This window comes from Equus caballus, chromosome 24, assembly GCF_041296265.1.
Source record: "Equus caballus isolate H_3958 breed thoroughbred chromosome 24, TB-T2T, whole genome shotgun sequence".
NCBI lineage: Eukaryota > Metazoa > Chordata > Mammalia > Perissodactyla > Equidae > Equus > Equus caballus.
The window spans coordinates 58702179-58716023 of record NC_091707.1 but is presented as its reverse complement, the minus strand read 5'-3'; positions in this window follow the sequence as shown (position 1 = coordinate 58716023).

Genomic DNA, 13845 nt, shown 5'->3' with positions numbered 1-13845 from the left:
AGTTGGCCCATCCACATAATTGGTCTATACCCAAACCAGAGAATATGACATATTTTTATTTTTAAAAAATCAATAAATCATTTGCAGGGCTGTCACCAGCAATTACATGGCTGAGTTAACCTCTCTTCTGCCGAGAGGGTGAGATCCTCGTCCCTCAGTCTTAAGTAGTGACTCACGGTCCCTGGAGCAGGCAGGCGGCCCCGTTGGGGGGCACTTGACTTCCTGGTGACCCTCTAAGCAACTGGAGGGCAGGCGTCTCGGGGGCTGATGCCCTGCCCCACAGAGGGGCCCACCAGCCACGGTCTCTCTGGTGTGAAGGGGCCCAGGCCTGGGGAGTTGTTGGACCCAGGACTAATCTGAAACCCCCAGATCCGTGCTCCGGGGCTGGCAGGGGCACTGCCCAGCCGGAGCCCAGCCAGCTTGCTGCTCAAGATGGGTTTCTGGTGGAAAACTGAGGGGAGAGTGCGGCCTCAGCCAGCTGGGCTCCGGCACCAGCGCCCCCTTCTGCAGAACATCCAGATTCCCAGGTCTGACAAGGACCCTGTCCTCCCATCCTGCAAGGCTCTGCACAAGCCCTTCCTCCTCAGGAAGCCTTCCAGAACATTCCAACCTCCAATCCTTTCTTGGCCTGAGTACCCCTGTGCTCTGGCGTGCCTGGTGCAGGACATTCGCTCCTGTGTTGAGCTCTCAGCAGCCACGAGGATTTGGAGAATTTTCTTTTGGCTGCACAGCCCCCCACCCGCCCCGGTCTGGCGGGGTGTCAAGGCCCCCGTGCCCACTAATGACTGACGGACCGACTGGACATGTGCCCGCCGCATCCACTCCTAACGAGCCGCCCTGGAGGGGCAGTTTTCGCAGACGCTGACTGTCCCCCGACCACACGTTTTTGGCTGGAAACACGGTAGATGTTTTGGCAACAGATCCAGCTTCTTAACGACGTCTCTCTCAGGCTGATATTTCAATCAGTTTGCATTCCCCGAGCATATGCTGGCCTCCAGAATGTCTCCATCTCCAGAGAGTGACTCGAGATGGCCCCCTCCCACGGTTCAGTCCGTGTCACCGTGGGCCTGGAGGACGCTGAAGCCGCCCCAGCTGGGCTCCCTGTCCCATCCTCCATCCCGTGGCCACCTGGGGACTGCAGGGGGAAGCTCCACCCCGTGGCCTGGCATTCAAGGCCCTGCAGCCCAGCTCAGACTGCCTCCCAGCCCCACAAACATGCCACCACTGGCACCATCACGATCCCTGCACAGTGCTGTTCTTGGGGGCACTCCACACTTCTGGCCTGGCGGGGTGCTGTCCTGCCCCTGTGCTTTGATTCTTTTCATCTTTCGCCCTCGACATCCTTGGCTCCCCTGAGGGTCCTGGAAGCCGCCCATGTCTGGCGCTGTCCCTTCATTCCTCTGGGCGTCTCCCGCCTGCAGGCCTCCTGGATGGGGCGGGGGGGGGGGGGGAGGACAACTGACCCCCACACCACAGCCCTGGGGGAGGCAATGGGTTGAGTCTCCCTGGATCTTGCGTGGAGCTGCCTGTCCCATGCTCTGGGCAAGGACAATTGACGAGGGTCCGAGTGGGGCCTGTCACCCCACTGCGAGCACGACCTGCTCCAGCCTGGGCACCCCCACCACGGAAACAGACTCTCCATGAGGGGAACACGGGATTACGGGGGGGGGGTGGCTCCATCCTGTAACCGCCGGAATCGGTGTGTGTGTGTGTTTTCACACTCACATTTGCATGAAAATGCTTGGAAAGGTCTGGAAGGTGTTCACCAAACCCAACGCAGGAATGTGTCTGGGGGGCACAGGGCCAGGAGACTCTCACGTTGAAATATCAAGTCTGTTTTAATGTGTTATTTGTATAATTTTTACACAAATATTGTTAAAACAACCATTACCTTAATTTAAAAGCAACATCTTAAAATAAATAAACTCCCTTTAGTCAACATCGCTGTCTCCTTTTGCTGGCTGTGACTTGCACGCCAGTGTGGGATGTGGCTTCAGGCAGGACCCCAGCCCGAGCCGCACGCATGCGTTTATGATTCTTCCGACCACCGCATACAGTCTGCACGCCCCCAGCGTGCCAGGCCCTGGGCTTCGCATTAGGGCCGCCCCTGGTCCCCCGGGGGTCGGGAGTGAGGAGTTCTGAGTACATGTGAGGAACCGGGCGGAGTGTGTGGAGCGCAGGGACGGGACTGTGAATGCCCAGAGCTGGGGGCCAGGCGGGGACCCGAGTGCCCGCTGCCTCTGCCGGCTGGGCCCAGCTCTTCTCACCACATCGCGGAATCGCAGCACAAGACAAGCCAAAGCCTTGGCCGGGAGCAGGGCTGGCAGTGCCAGGCGCCAGCTCCAAGCCAGGAGCCCCCTGGCAAGCCCCACAGGACATATTGCGCACCAAACACGGGGACAGCAGCCTCCCAGATGGGCCTCTGCTTGCCAGCAGGAGCGGTGGTGGAATGCGAGGTGCGTCCAGCCCACTGGCACCCCACTCTGCGGGGCCCTGCTTTCCGGGACAGCTGCGAAGCAGTCTCAGGGACCACCCCCCGCACCCCTCCAGGCGAACTCTCCCGAGGATGGAGGCAGCCAGCACTTTGTGGGGACCTCTGCCTTCTCTCCACCCTCCCCCAGCCATTTGTCCGTGACTATCAGAAAGAATCGCCCCTGCGTTTGAGCCCCTGAATCAAATCGCTTTTGCAATTTGTCAAATTATGCAGAGGAGACGGCAGAAAGGAAAGGGAAGTCATTTGATTCTATTATGTGGAAATTAGCTTGAAACAGAGGCTGTTCGTCTGTTACAGCAATTTCTCTCCATTTGTTTCGGGAGAAAATTGCCTGTGTGTCGTCATCTGGGCCTGGCGGGCTGCCGACCAGACCAGGGGTGGGGTGGGGTAGGGGGGCTTGCAGCCTGCACCAGCCTTGAGGGCCCCTCCCGGCCTGGCTGGTGGGAGATTGGGTGCGCCACACTGCTGCCCCTGGAAATGCTCGGGCAGGCAGGGATGGGACCAGAGCCGGCTCAGTGCCCAGCCCCGCTGGCCAGGTCCTGTCTGCCACAGAGACATGTTGCCGTGACTCGTGGAAGGCCAGGAGCCGGGTTCCCTGTGGGAATGGCCCCACCAAGCCCCTGATGCAGAGCGCAATCAGATGGTCAGAGGGCTGGAGGCAGGAAGCTGTGCCCGAGCTGGACCTCGGTGGGACAGGAGTGCTGGAGGTGATGAAGGAGGGGCAGGGACCACAGGAGGAGAGACTAGCAGAGGCACAGAGAGGCTGTATGTTTGGTCCCAAGTCAGAGTGAGACCTGGATGTAGAGGATCTGCCTGTTTTGGGGGGACAGCTGCTGTTCCTGGGGCCCAGCCAACCCAGCATGCGGCAGGGACCATGGGGGGGTCTCGGGGAGCCGGGCCAGGAGTGGTTGGCTGCAGGACACTGTCCTCCACCAAGCCATCCTGTGGCCTGACACCGGGCCAGGCACTCTGTGCTGCCCTTGGCTCCCGGCACCAGCCATCAGGGAGGTGTGCTGGGGTCCCTGGTTATAGATGGGAATCGCAGCTCAGAGGGGACTGAGTTCAGACCATGTGCCCTGGGTGGCAGCATTCGATTCATGCTCAGGTCCTGCTGACCCCCAGACCCACCTCCCAAATGCCCTGAGCAAAGGCAAGAAGGTGCAGCTGGGCTGTCAGGGCACAGTCGGGCGTCGGGGAGGAGTCCCAAGGCCAGAAAGTGCTGGTGGGTCAGAGTCTGTCCAAGGGGAGGGGGCAGCCCTTCCACGCTATCGTCATATCCTTTCCTGGTGGGGGGATGGTTTTTTAGGAAGTAAAATTTACATAAAGGGCAATGCATAGGTCTTAAGGGTACAACTTGACAACACATACACACCTGTGACCAGCACCCCATCAAGCTACAGGGCGCCTCCGTCTCCCCGAAGCTGGCTGCTCCCAGAAGCGGTGCCCGCCCTGCCCCACAGGCAGCCACTGTCCTGACTTCTTTAGTTTGGTTTTGCCTGTTCTAGAACCTCAAATAAATGGAACCGCACAGCATGGATTCTTGTTTCTGGCTCCTTCGTTCAACATAATGTTTTTTGAGATTTATCCACGGAGTGTATTCTTTTTTATTGTTGAGTAGTATTCCACTTTATGAACATACCCAAATGTGCTTCTGGTTTTTCCTGTTGGTGCATATTTGGGTAGTTTCCAGTTCTTGACTATTGTGAATAAGGCTGCTATAAATGTTCTTGTGAGAGTATTTTCGGGGACCTATGTTTCCACTTCTTTTGGGTAAATACCTGGGAGTAGAATGGCCGGGTCATAGGGCAGGAGTATTTTTAACTGTGTAAGGAGCTGCCAAGCTGAGTGCCGAGTGGCCAGACCATTCCGTGGCCTCACCAGCAGCGTGGGAGGGGCTGCCCTCCACGTTCACATGGCCACTCGGCATCGTCTATCTGGTGGACGTCGTCTTCAGGTTTTAGCTCACATTTCCCTGATAACTAGCGATGTTGAGCATCTTTTCACGTGCTTGTCGGCCATTTGTATGTCTTCTTTCTGAAGCATCTGTTCAAGGCTTTTGCAGTTTTAATTGGGTTGTTTGTCTTTTTATGATTGCTTTGTAAGAATTCTTTATATATTCTGAGTATAAGATGTATGTGTGTATATATAGATAGATGTATTTATTTTCTCCCTCCCGGTCGGTGCATTGCCCTTAAAGACCGGAAGTTTTCAATTTTGATGAAATTCCACTTGTCATTTTTCTCTCTTGGCCAGTGTCTTTTGCATCCTCTCCTAGGAAACGTGCCTTCCCCGAGGCTGCAATGTTTTCTCCCGTGTGTCCTTCTAGATGCCCCTCGTCTCTTCTGTATTGAGATCCATGATCCATCTGGAATCAACTGTGTATGTGGCATGAGGAAGGGCTCGGGGTGTTTTCCCACACGTTATCCAGTGGTTCCAGAAGAGACGCGCCTTTGTTGACTGACTTGCCCTGCAGGCTTTGTCACCAATCAGGGGGCCGTGTGTTTGGGTCTGGTCCTGAGCTGCCTTGCTCCACTTTCTGCATCCACCTCTTCACCACGGCCATCCTGCCCTGACCTCTGTGGCTTTAGTACATCTGGAGTCAGGTACTATGGGTCCGACTTTGCCCATCTTTTCCAAGATGGCTTTCCCTTTTCCACCCTTCGCACTTCCAGATGGGTTTTAGAATCGACCTGTCAGTTTCTGTGCAAAGCCTGTTGGGGTTCTGATGAAGATTGCACTGAGTCTCTGGATCAGCTCGAGGTGACTGAGCATCTTAGCCACATCAGACCACCCACCCGTGAACCCCATCCATCCCTCCATCATATAGCTCTTCCATTTCTCTCAGTGATGTTTCTGGTCGAGTCAGAGTTAGGGAATAGTGTGGGCAGAGTGTTGGGCTGTAATCTGGAAAGTGAAGGCCAGGTACCCGTGACCCTGGGCCCAGGAAGGCTCTGGGCAGTGGAGCAGCCCCTCTGCTTCTGCTCCGGGAGCTGCCACAGCTCTCGGGGATGCCCAGACATTTCCATGGGGCCCCTCCTCTTCCCACCCAACCCCCAGTCCACCTTCTGGAACATTCCAAGCCATCTTTTGTTGGGGCAGGAAAGGGGAGGTAAAGGGTCCCACAGAACCCCAGATTCTGATGTCCTCAAAAGGCCCAGTACCCAACCCTGGTGCTGGTTTCTGTCCTCAGAGTTGGGTTACATGTCGACAAAGACTCTCACTCGGAAAGTTGAGCAAAACCCCGTTCTCATCTGTTGTTATGGTTACAAGGAGGGGAGAACAATTTCCTGTGAGGTATCGCTGATGGTCCTGTCGGATGCAGGCGCAGATTAGGAGAGCACCATGGCGACGCTCCTCCAGGCTGCCAGGGCCTGTGACATTCGTTGTGACCTCATACGTGGGGCTGCGGTCTGCCCGCTCGGGAGATAGAACAGATCTCATTAACAGCCACCGGAGGATCCCTTTGCTGGTTTTATTGCAGTCATAAAGCTGCCTTCCCCTGATCCTCTCCAAAATGCTGGATTACGACATTGCAGGAGAGCAGGGGGGCCTGGGGTTGCCGAGCGCACGTGGAGGGGCCAGCCCATCACCAGACCCGGGGTCCGGATGATAGTTGTCTCCTTCCTGCATGGAGCCAGGCCATGCACAGCTGGGAGCCCCCCTGACAGGGGACATGCCCTCCAGGGCGACTCCCACCTCCCCCTGACCTTCCCGAAAGGGATGAGGAGGGGCCAGAGATGGACGGATGAGGCCAGCGAGACGTCGGGGACTTCTGGTCAGGGAACCAGGGCGGGAGGGGCTCTGGGCTCAGGAGGGGCTGCAGTGGCCCCGGGAGCCAAGGGCTGGGGTGCTTCGTCGGCTGTCGGGACACACTGGTCACAGAAGCATTTTGACCCCAGCCCCTAAGGCCGCCTGGGCCCTGCGAGAGAAGACTCTCCTGCCTTGTTCTCGGTGGGCACGGCCCTGAGAGCAGGCAGGGTGCCCGTGGTGCTGAGGTCACTGTGAGGAGTCGCTTATCCCCAAGTCTCTGCACGGTCCTCTTCTTGACCCACAGACCGAGCGGGACTCGAGACCCCACTGTCCCCATGTTCTACCAGCAGGACACCGTCTCCTTCCTCTTCCCGACAGGGCAGGGCTGTGAGAGACAGGAGCCCAGGGCACCTCTGAGCTTTGGGGTCTGGGAGCCGGCAGGACGGGGGTACCCTCGCTGGGGGGACGCCTTGGGAGGGGAGGCTCAGTGTTGTCCTGGGCGTGTGGAATCCGAGGGGCCCTCAGCCATGCGGGGAGATGTTGAGCAGAGAGCAGGGGTCTCCTCTTGCTTTCAAAAGGGGCTTCTGGGTCTCACGTGGCACACCAAAGGCCTAACCCAGCCAAGTGACCTCGATCAGCTGTCCACGGTGGCACCGTGTGCCCGAGGGAGCGGCTCCGAGCCTGAGCCCTGGGCTGGGGAGGAGGAAACGGGTCTGGATTGCGAACAGCTGCCCCGCTGGGAGCTCCTGGGAGATGGGGTCACCTCCAAGGACAAAGGGACACGAGAGACTCCAGACTAATTTGGAGTTCGGGAGAGGGGTCAACACCGAGACAGGCATTTGGGGGTTGTCAGTGTCCAGATGGCACTCAACACCTTGTTGCTGGGACTGGTCACTGGGATGGGGGCAGGGAAGGGACAAGGTTGCAGACCACAGCTGGGGTGGGACAGAGCACAGGACAGAGAAAGAGGCTGAGACCAGGGAGCCAGGCAGGGTGGGGGTGCAGGGAGGGGGACCCAGCCCTGCCACACGCTGCTTTGGTTTGTGGGATGAGGATGGGGAACTGACCAGGGGCAAGGGGCCTTTGACAGGAGACGCTGTCCCTGGAGAGGGCAGAGGAAGGGGCACAGCGCTGTGCTGTGGGACCAGGGACTGCCAGCCCCATGTGTTTCTGTTCAGAAACTCATCTCTTGCCTCACTGTGTCCTCAGGTTTTGGAATGCCCCTCACGGAGGGTCCCTGACCCTGCGGCTAGAACCAAGGGTGGTAGGCAAGGGTCCTAGGCTGTCTGCCCCAGGGCTCAAGGTCAGTGAAGGCCGAGGATGGGTGGGCTGCAGCCCTGTCAGGACCCCGAAGCCTCAGCTGAAGACGAGAGGCGGGGCCCCAGCCTCAGAGCGCCCACAGGTCCTCCCGCTGCACTAATTGCACTACGAGGGCTGTGGGTGGCCACGGTGTGGGGTCCCGGCTGCCCCGCCGTGAGTCCCCTTCCCACTGTCCGCAGGGGAGGAGGCCCCGCGTGCCCAGCCATTATTGCATTTTCATAAAGGAATTGTCTGGAGAAATTAGAGCAAAGACAGCAACTTCGCCACCGGAAAGCCTTCCTTTTCTCTCTCTTTCTGCTTTCTTTTCATCAGCGAGAGCACAAATAATCCTGCCTGGGCCTCTTGCAGCCCGGCTCCGGGCTCAGAGCTGGAGCGGCTATTGTGGGGTGGGGAGGATGTGGCCCAGGGACAGTAGACAGCTGCTCCACGGAGCCCCCAAACTAGGTGGGCTGGGAGGGCAGCGGAGGCGTGGAGGGGAGTCGGGGCCAGGCCTGCAGCAGAGTGGACGGGGCGGGGGTGGGGGGAGGCAGTGCAGGAGGGCGGGGCTGCAGGCCTGGTGGCATTTTCCAGGTGGGTCGATGACCTGCCACATCACCTGCATCCCCAGGACTTGCCAGGTTTGAGGCACTTTCCGTGGTCACAGAGAATTTTCACAGCAGCCCAGGGTCTGGCTTTGACATTGTTTTGTCCCCATGTTCTGGGTGAGGAAAACGAGACTCTGAGTGCCCACGTGAGCAGGCCAGAGTGGCCCCCGTTGGCGGGGGTGTGAGACTCCCGTGGCTGCTGCCATGTGTTACCGCAAACTTCGTGGCTTGAAACAACGTTCGTTTATCCTCTCACAGCTCGGGAAACCAGAAGTTTGAAAACAGCCAAGAAGTCGACAGGCCTGGCTCCTTCTGGAGGCCCCAGGGGAGGAGCCTTCCTGCCTCCTCCAGCTTCCGGTGGCCCCATGTGTTCCTTGGCAGTGGCTGCATCTCCCACCTCTGCCGCCGTCTCCACACGGCCTCCTGTGTGTGTCACATCTCTCTCTGCTTCTCCCGTATAAGGACGCTCGCAATGGCACTTAGGGCCCACCTGCGTAATCCGGGATCAGCTACCCATCTCAAGACCCTTAATTGACTCACATGTGCGAAGTTCCTTTTGCCATGCAGGGCCCCATATTCACAGGTTCAGGGGTCAGGATGTGGATGTCTTTGGGACCTGTGAATCAGCCGACAACACTGGGGTAGGGGACCAGCTCGTCCCGGCTTGCCTCGGACTCTCCTGGTTTTGGTTCCAAGTCCTGGGAAACCCCTCAGTGCCGGCCAGATGGGATGGTTGGTCACCCTCCTTGGGGTAAAGGTGACTCTACCCCAGCAGCTCATGGACTGAGGACATCACAGCTCCCAGGACCAAGCCTGACTCCTGGCAAGCGGTCAAGAAATCCTGAAGGAGTGAATGAGTGTGTGAGCGAGGGAACGGATGCTTCACTAGCCTCTGGCCAGTCCCTGATGGACTTCTTGGTCCTTCTCGTGGTCCCCCCGGCCCCCAAATGAGTCTCATGCTCTGTTTGGGGCTCTGACTGGCTGATGACAGCTGCAGGGAGGGTGGAAGCCAGGCTGGCTTGGCGACAGGAGGTCATTCCTCTGCGTGGCCCTGCCTTGGTCCTCCAAGTCAGCGGAGGAGGAAAGCAGGCTGGGTCTTGGCAGCTTCCCCAGCCGTGTCTCCCCCTCTCCCCCCCACCTTAGGCTGCCTGACCCTCAATGTCCTCAGGACCCCAGCTGACGGGAGGCAGGCGTGTGTCCAGCCTGGCAGCCCACGGTCTGAGGCCCCCTCTCCTCCACCCTGGGCTGGTAACTGAGGCTCCCTCCTTGCTTTTCCAGCAGGGCTGGTGTCTGGGCTCCAGCACAGACCCATGCCTGAAACTGCCTGCATCCAGTGCCTAAAAGGCTGTCGGAAGATGTGCAGTGCTGTCGCCTGAGGCCACATGGTACACCGAGGGGCGGTTTGCTCAGGAGCCTCGCTTTGGAGGATCATCATTTTAGACCCCGAGGAGGGACAGGGCTGCCCTGGGGTCTGGGCCCAGCATCATGGCCCTGGGTATTTTGGGGAGGGCTGGTGTGGACAGAGCTTCTCCGGATGCAGCCTCTGGGCCTGCAGACACGCCGGGTGGAACTTGCTCTCTGTGTAAGCAAGTGTGTCCAGCGTAGGGGGCACAGGGGGCACGAGCTGAGTTGGTTCCAGGGGAGACATGGCCTGCAGTGGTCCTGTTTGGCCACCGGCTGCTGAGTGGCCTTGGCCTACCCTCTCTGGGCCTCCCTTGCTCCTTGCAAAAAGCGAGGGATCCAAGTCTGCCAAGGGTTTCTAAGCTGTGTCCCGACCTAGACGCTGGGATGCTGCCTGACTCACCAGAATCACGTCAAAGAGCAAAGCAACCAATAGCAATGAGGCTTTTCCAGTGTTAAACGCTGGCAGGAGTTTCTACTGCAGCATCTGGACTCGCTCTCTGGTCTTAACAACAGGAAAAACTGGATAGAAAATATGAAGCAGCTGTGTTCAGACACTAGACAGCGAGCAATGTAGGGCTGAGGTCCCAGACCTCAGGGAGCAAGGGAAGGGAAGGGAGCTTTCTGCCCGAAGAGGACGTCCAGGTGCAGGGCAGGGAGGAGGGACGCTCACTGTGCCCGGCAGGCCTGCTGAGTTGAGGAGACAGAGCGGGAGGCTGAGAGGGCTGGAATTTGCAGGGGGAACACCAGAGAAGAGGGAGGGAGGCAGAAAAAGAGCTCCAGGATTCTGCACGGGGCTCCCCGAGTCTTTGCCTGATTGTCCCATGCACGGGGTGAGACTCCAAAACTGACTTTGGAGAAATAATGATGATCAGATGGCAGCAAGGGGAAGGATTTCCAAAGCTCGCTCAGGCCAGGGGCCACTTAGGTTCCCACCAGCTGGAGTGGAGAGAACTCACTGAATACACAGACACTCAGCAGGAACCCTGCCACCGTCCTGCCTAAGGAGTGGGCTGAACCAATCCCAGAGAAAGGGCTACCCCAGGCCTGTCTGCAAAGCATCAAAACAAGACTCCAAAGGACCAAACTTACCTGAGGTGGCTTCACTGTCAGCCAGAATGAAGCCCACACTCTCTAAAGGAATGTAATACAGCCCAGTGCTCAACCATCCGTGATATCCAATGTAATGTCCAACAGCCCATCAAAAATCACTAGACACAAGATGTAGGAAGATGTGACCCACAGACAGAAGAAAAATCAGTTCACAGAGACGGACTCAGAATGACGGAGATGATGGGAAAGGTAGACAAGGATGTTAAAGCACCTGTTATGAATATGTGCTGTGTGCCCATGGACTCAAAGGAAAATACAAGCAGACTGAGGACAGAAAGGAGACACAAAAATTCCAAGTGGAAATTACAACAGGGGTGGAAAATACAACATCTGGAGGGACCGTTTCACTGGATGGAATTGCCCATCGCAGAAAACCAAGCCGGTTTATGCTGGGATTTAAAGCATAAGTTTGAAAACCACGGCCTGCTGGCCAAATCCGGGCTGTTGGCCTGTTTTGTAAATGAAGTTTGGTTGGCACCCAGCCACACTCATTTGTGCACCGTTGTGTACTGTTCATGGCTGCTTTCACACCACAGCGAGACCACTGGGCCCACAGAGGCTGACATGTTTACTATCTGGCCCTTCACAGAAAAAGTGTGCTGACCCTGGTTTTACGTGTTTACCTTGTGTGATCTCTTTCTCCTATAAATTGCAGAGCAAACCTTCTGTTTCTCAAAGATAATACACATTAATTTTAAGCCAGTTGGGTCGGAATGATTCAAAATCAGTAGGATGTGCATTCCTGGGGATGGCATTGTACCCCTGGGTTACGCTTTGGGGTGGTGGGAACTGAACAGACGCTCGCAGGAGCAGGCGGCTGCTCCCCTGCCCTGGGATCCTCCTCTGAGGCCCGACCCTCACCCTGTGCCGCCCTGAGCTCCAGGGTCTTTGTCCGGCTGGCTCCTGGCGGCTCTCTCTCTTTCCTCCCATGAGCCCCCACCGGCAGAGATGTCTGCCTTATTCTCTGCCCCACGGCCAGCGTAAGGCCCGGCCCGATTGGATACAGGCGTGAGGCCCGGATGCAGGAGGACCAGCTATGGGTCACAGAGTCACCTCCAGCACGCCGGCTCCGGAGGGAAACCCAGCCTTTCTTCTCAACAGTGGCTTACTTCCTCCTCCCCTCCCCCACCCCGGCTTTTTTCAGTTTTTAGCTGACATCTATAATTTGGAAAGCCATAAAAATGAATATAGATGAAATATTAGAGGCCGACAGTATGAAGAAAGCATGAACAAAGAGGCTCTCGCTACTTTAAATAGGTCTTAAAACTGCTTTCATCTCCACGCTCGCCTCAGCCCAGTGAAATTGATTCATTGACCAAATTGGCCATTTAAAATTCAAAAGCCTGTGTTCTCTGAGAGCAGCTCCCTCCTCTCCAGATTTATGAGTCCGCAGAGAGGCACCCGGGGTGTCTCTGGTTTCTTTTTTAAGGATGATCTACAGTGAGGCAACAGGCCCCTTCTCCCCAGGGAGCAGCTGCTCACCTAGGCCCGCAGCCTGAAGTGGGCGGGTGCCCAGTGCTGCCTCTTGGGACCCCTGAGGGCACCGTTGCAGGTGCTGGCCCGGGGCCCCTGTCTGCTGGGCTGGCCTCTCCTTCCAGCTCATGTCCCCGTCTGAGGCTCCTGCCCCCAGAGGGATGAGGACTGGAGGTGTGCCCACAGAAGGGAGCGGAGTGGAGAAGGAACTGGGACCTGGGTCCATGGGAGCAGCTCGTGGGGCCAGGGCCACCCTGCCTGGCTCAGGGAGACTGAAGTCACCCGGCCTCCACCTCTAAACTCGCGGGGCCGTCCTGAGCAGGGACGCAGACAGCACTGGGAGGGCCCAGGGGCTGAGCCTGGAGGCGACAAGGGGCCAGTGTGGGCTTCCTGTGCGAAAGAATTTTATGATAATCAGAGCAGTACAGGGGTGGGGCCTGTTTTAAAACGTAGGCTTTATTATTCTTCAGGTGGGGTGAGGCCAACAGGTCAGGATGATGAGGATTTTTAGGCTGGTTAATTTTAAAACTACAGATGAGAAGTAGGCTCCGAGGAGTGGAATTTGCTTGCCCCTTTGTTGGGAAACATTTATATTTCTAAGGGAAACCTCTATCTGTAAAGATGCCTCCCTCTTTGTGCCAGGAAGAAGCGGGATGGCCTTATCTCTAGAAACTCTTAATGCCAGAGGCAAGAACTTAAGTTGGTTACTGTCTGGCAACCTCATGTAACTGAGCCACCCCCCACCCCCCGCCCCACCCCCCAAATCCTCCTTTGTCTTTAGCTGAGGATAAAATTCAAGCGGTGACTTCTGCCATTTACTCAATCCGGTTTGATTCTTATCTAAAATTTGTGGGACCTCCAAATGGCTGGACCCTATGGGCACTGACACTGATGCGGGGTCGGTGAGCCGAGGAGTCGAAAGAAAGATTTCTTAGACTCTCAAGATCTGGCAGTAGTGCTCTTTTATTTAGAGAATAGTGTAGAATAGCATGGGGACAGGACCCATGGGCAGTCAGAGTTTCTGCTGCCGCCACTTCTGCTGCCACCGCTGGCATGGGGACAGGGCCTATGGGCAGGCAGAGCTGGTGCATGGGGACAGGACCCATGGGCAGTCAGAGCTCCTGCTGCTGCATGGGGACAGGACCCATGGGCAGTCAGAGCTCCTGCTGCTGCCCTGAGTTGAGGGTTAGGGCTAATTTTATAAGGCATGGGTACGTGACTTATTTTTACTGGAAAAAAAGAAAAGATGGTGTAAAAAGTCATTAAATGATTTCAGTGCAGATGGGGTCTGGTTATTGTGCGGTCATATAACTTTAGATACGAATCTGGTCATATAGATCGGCATGTAGGTGAGGATGCCCTGGGCTTCTCTCCCTGGGGCAGTCCTAATTCATACCATAAAAAAAGTCCACTGGGTCCTATAGTTTGGCATGTAGGCCAGGTCACCCTGGGCTTCTCTAGCTGGGGCAGCCTTAACCCACATCAACACCATTTTAACTTTTTTACATATTCTTTGTCTTGTAAAGAGATAACTCACATACCTATGCCTTAAATTTAGCCCTACTCTCCACCCAACTTTGCAGCAGAAGCGGCAGCAGCAGTGGCTCCTCCTGCCTGTGGGTCCTGTCCCCATGCCAGCGACGGCAGCAGCAGCTCCCCATGCCAGCAGCATCTCTGACTGCCCATGGGTCCTGTCCCCATGCTATTCTA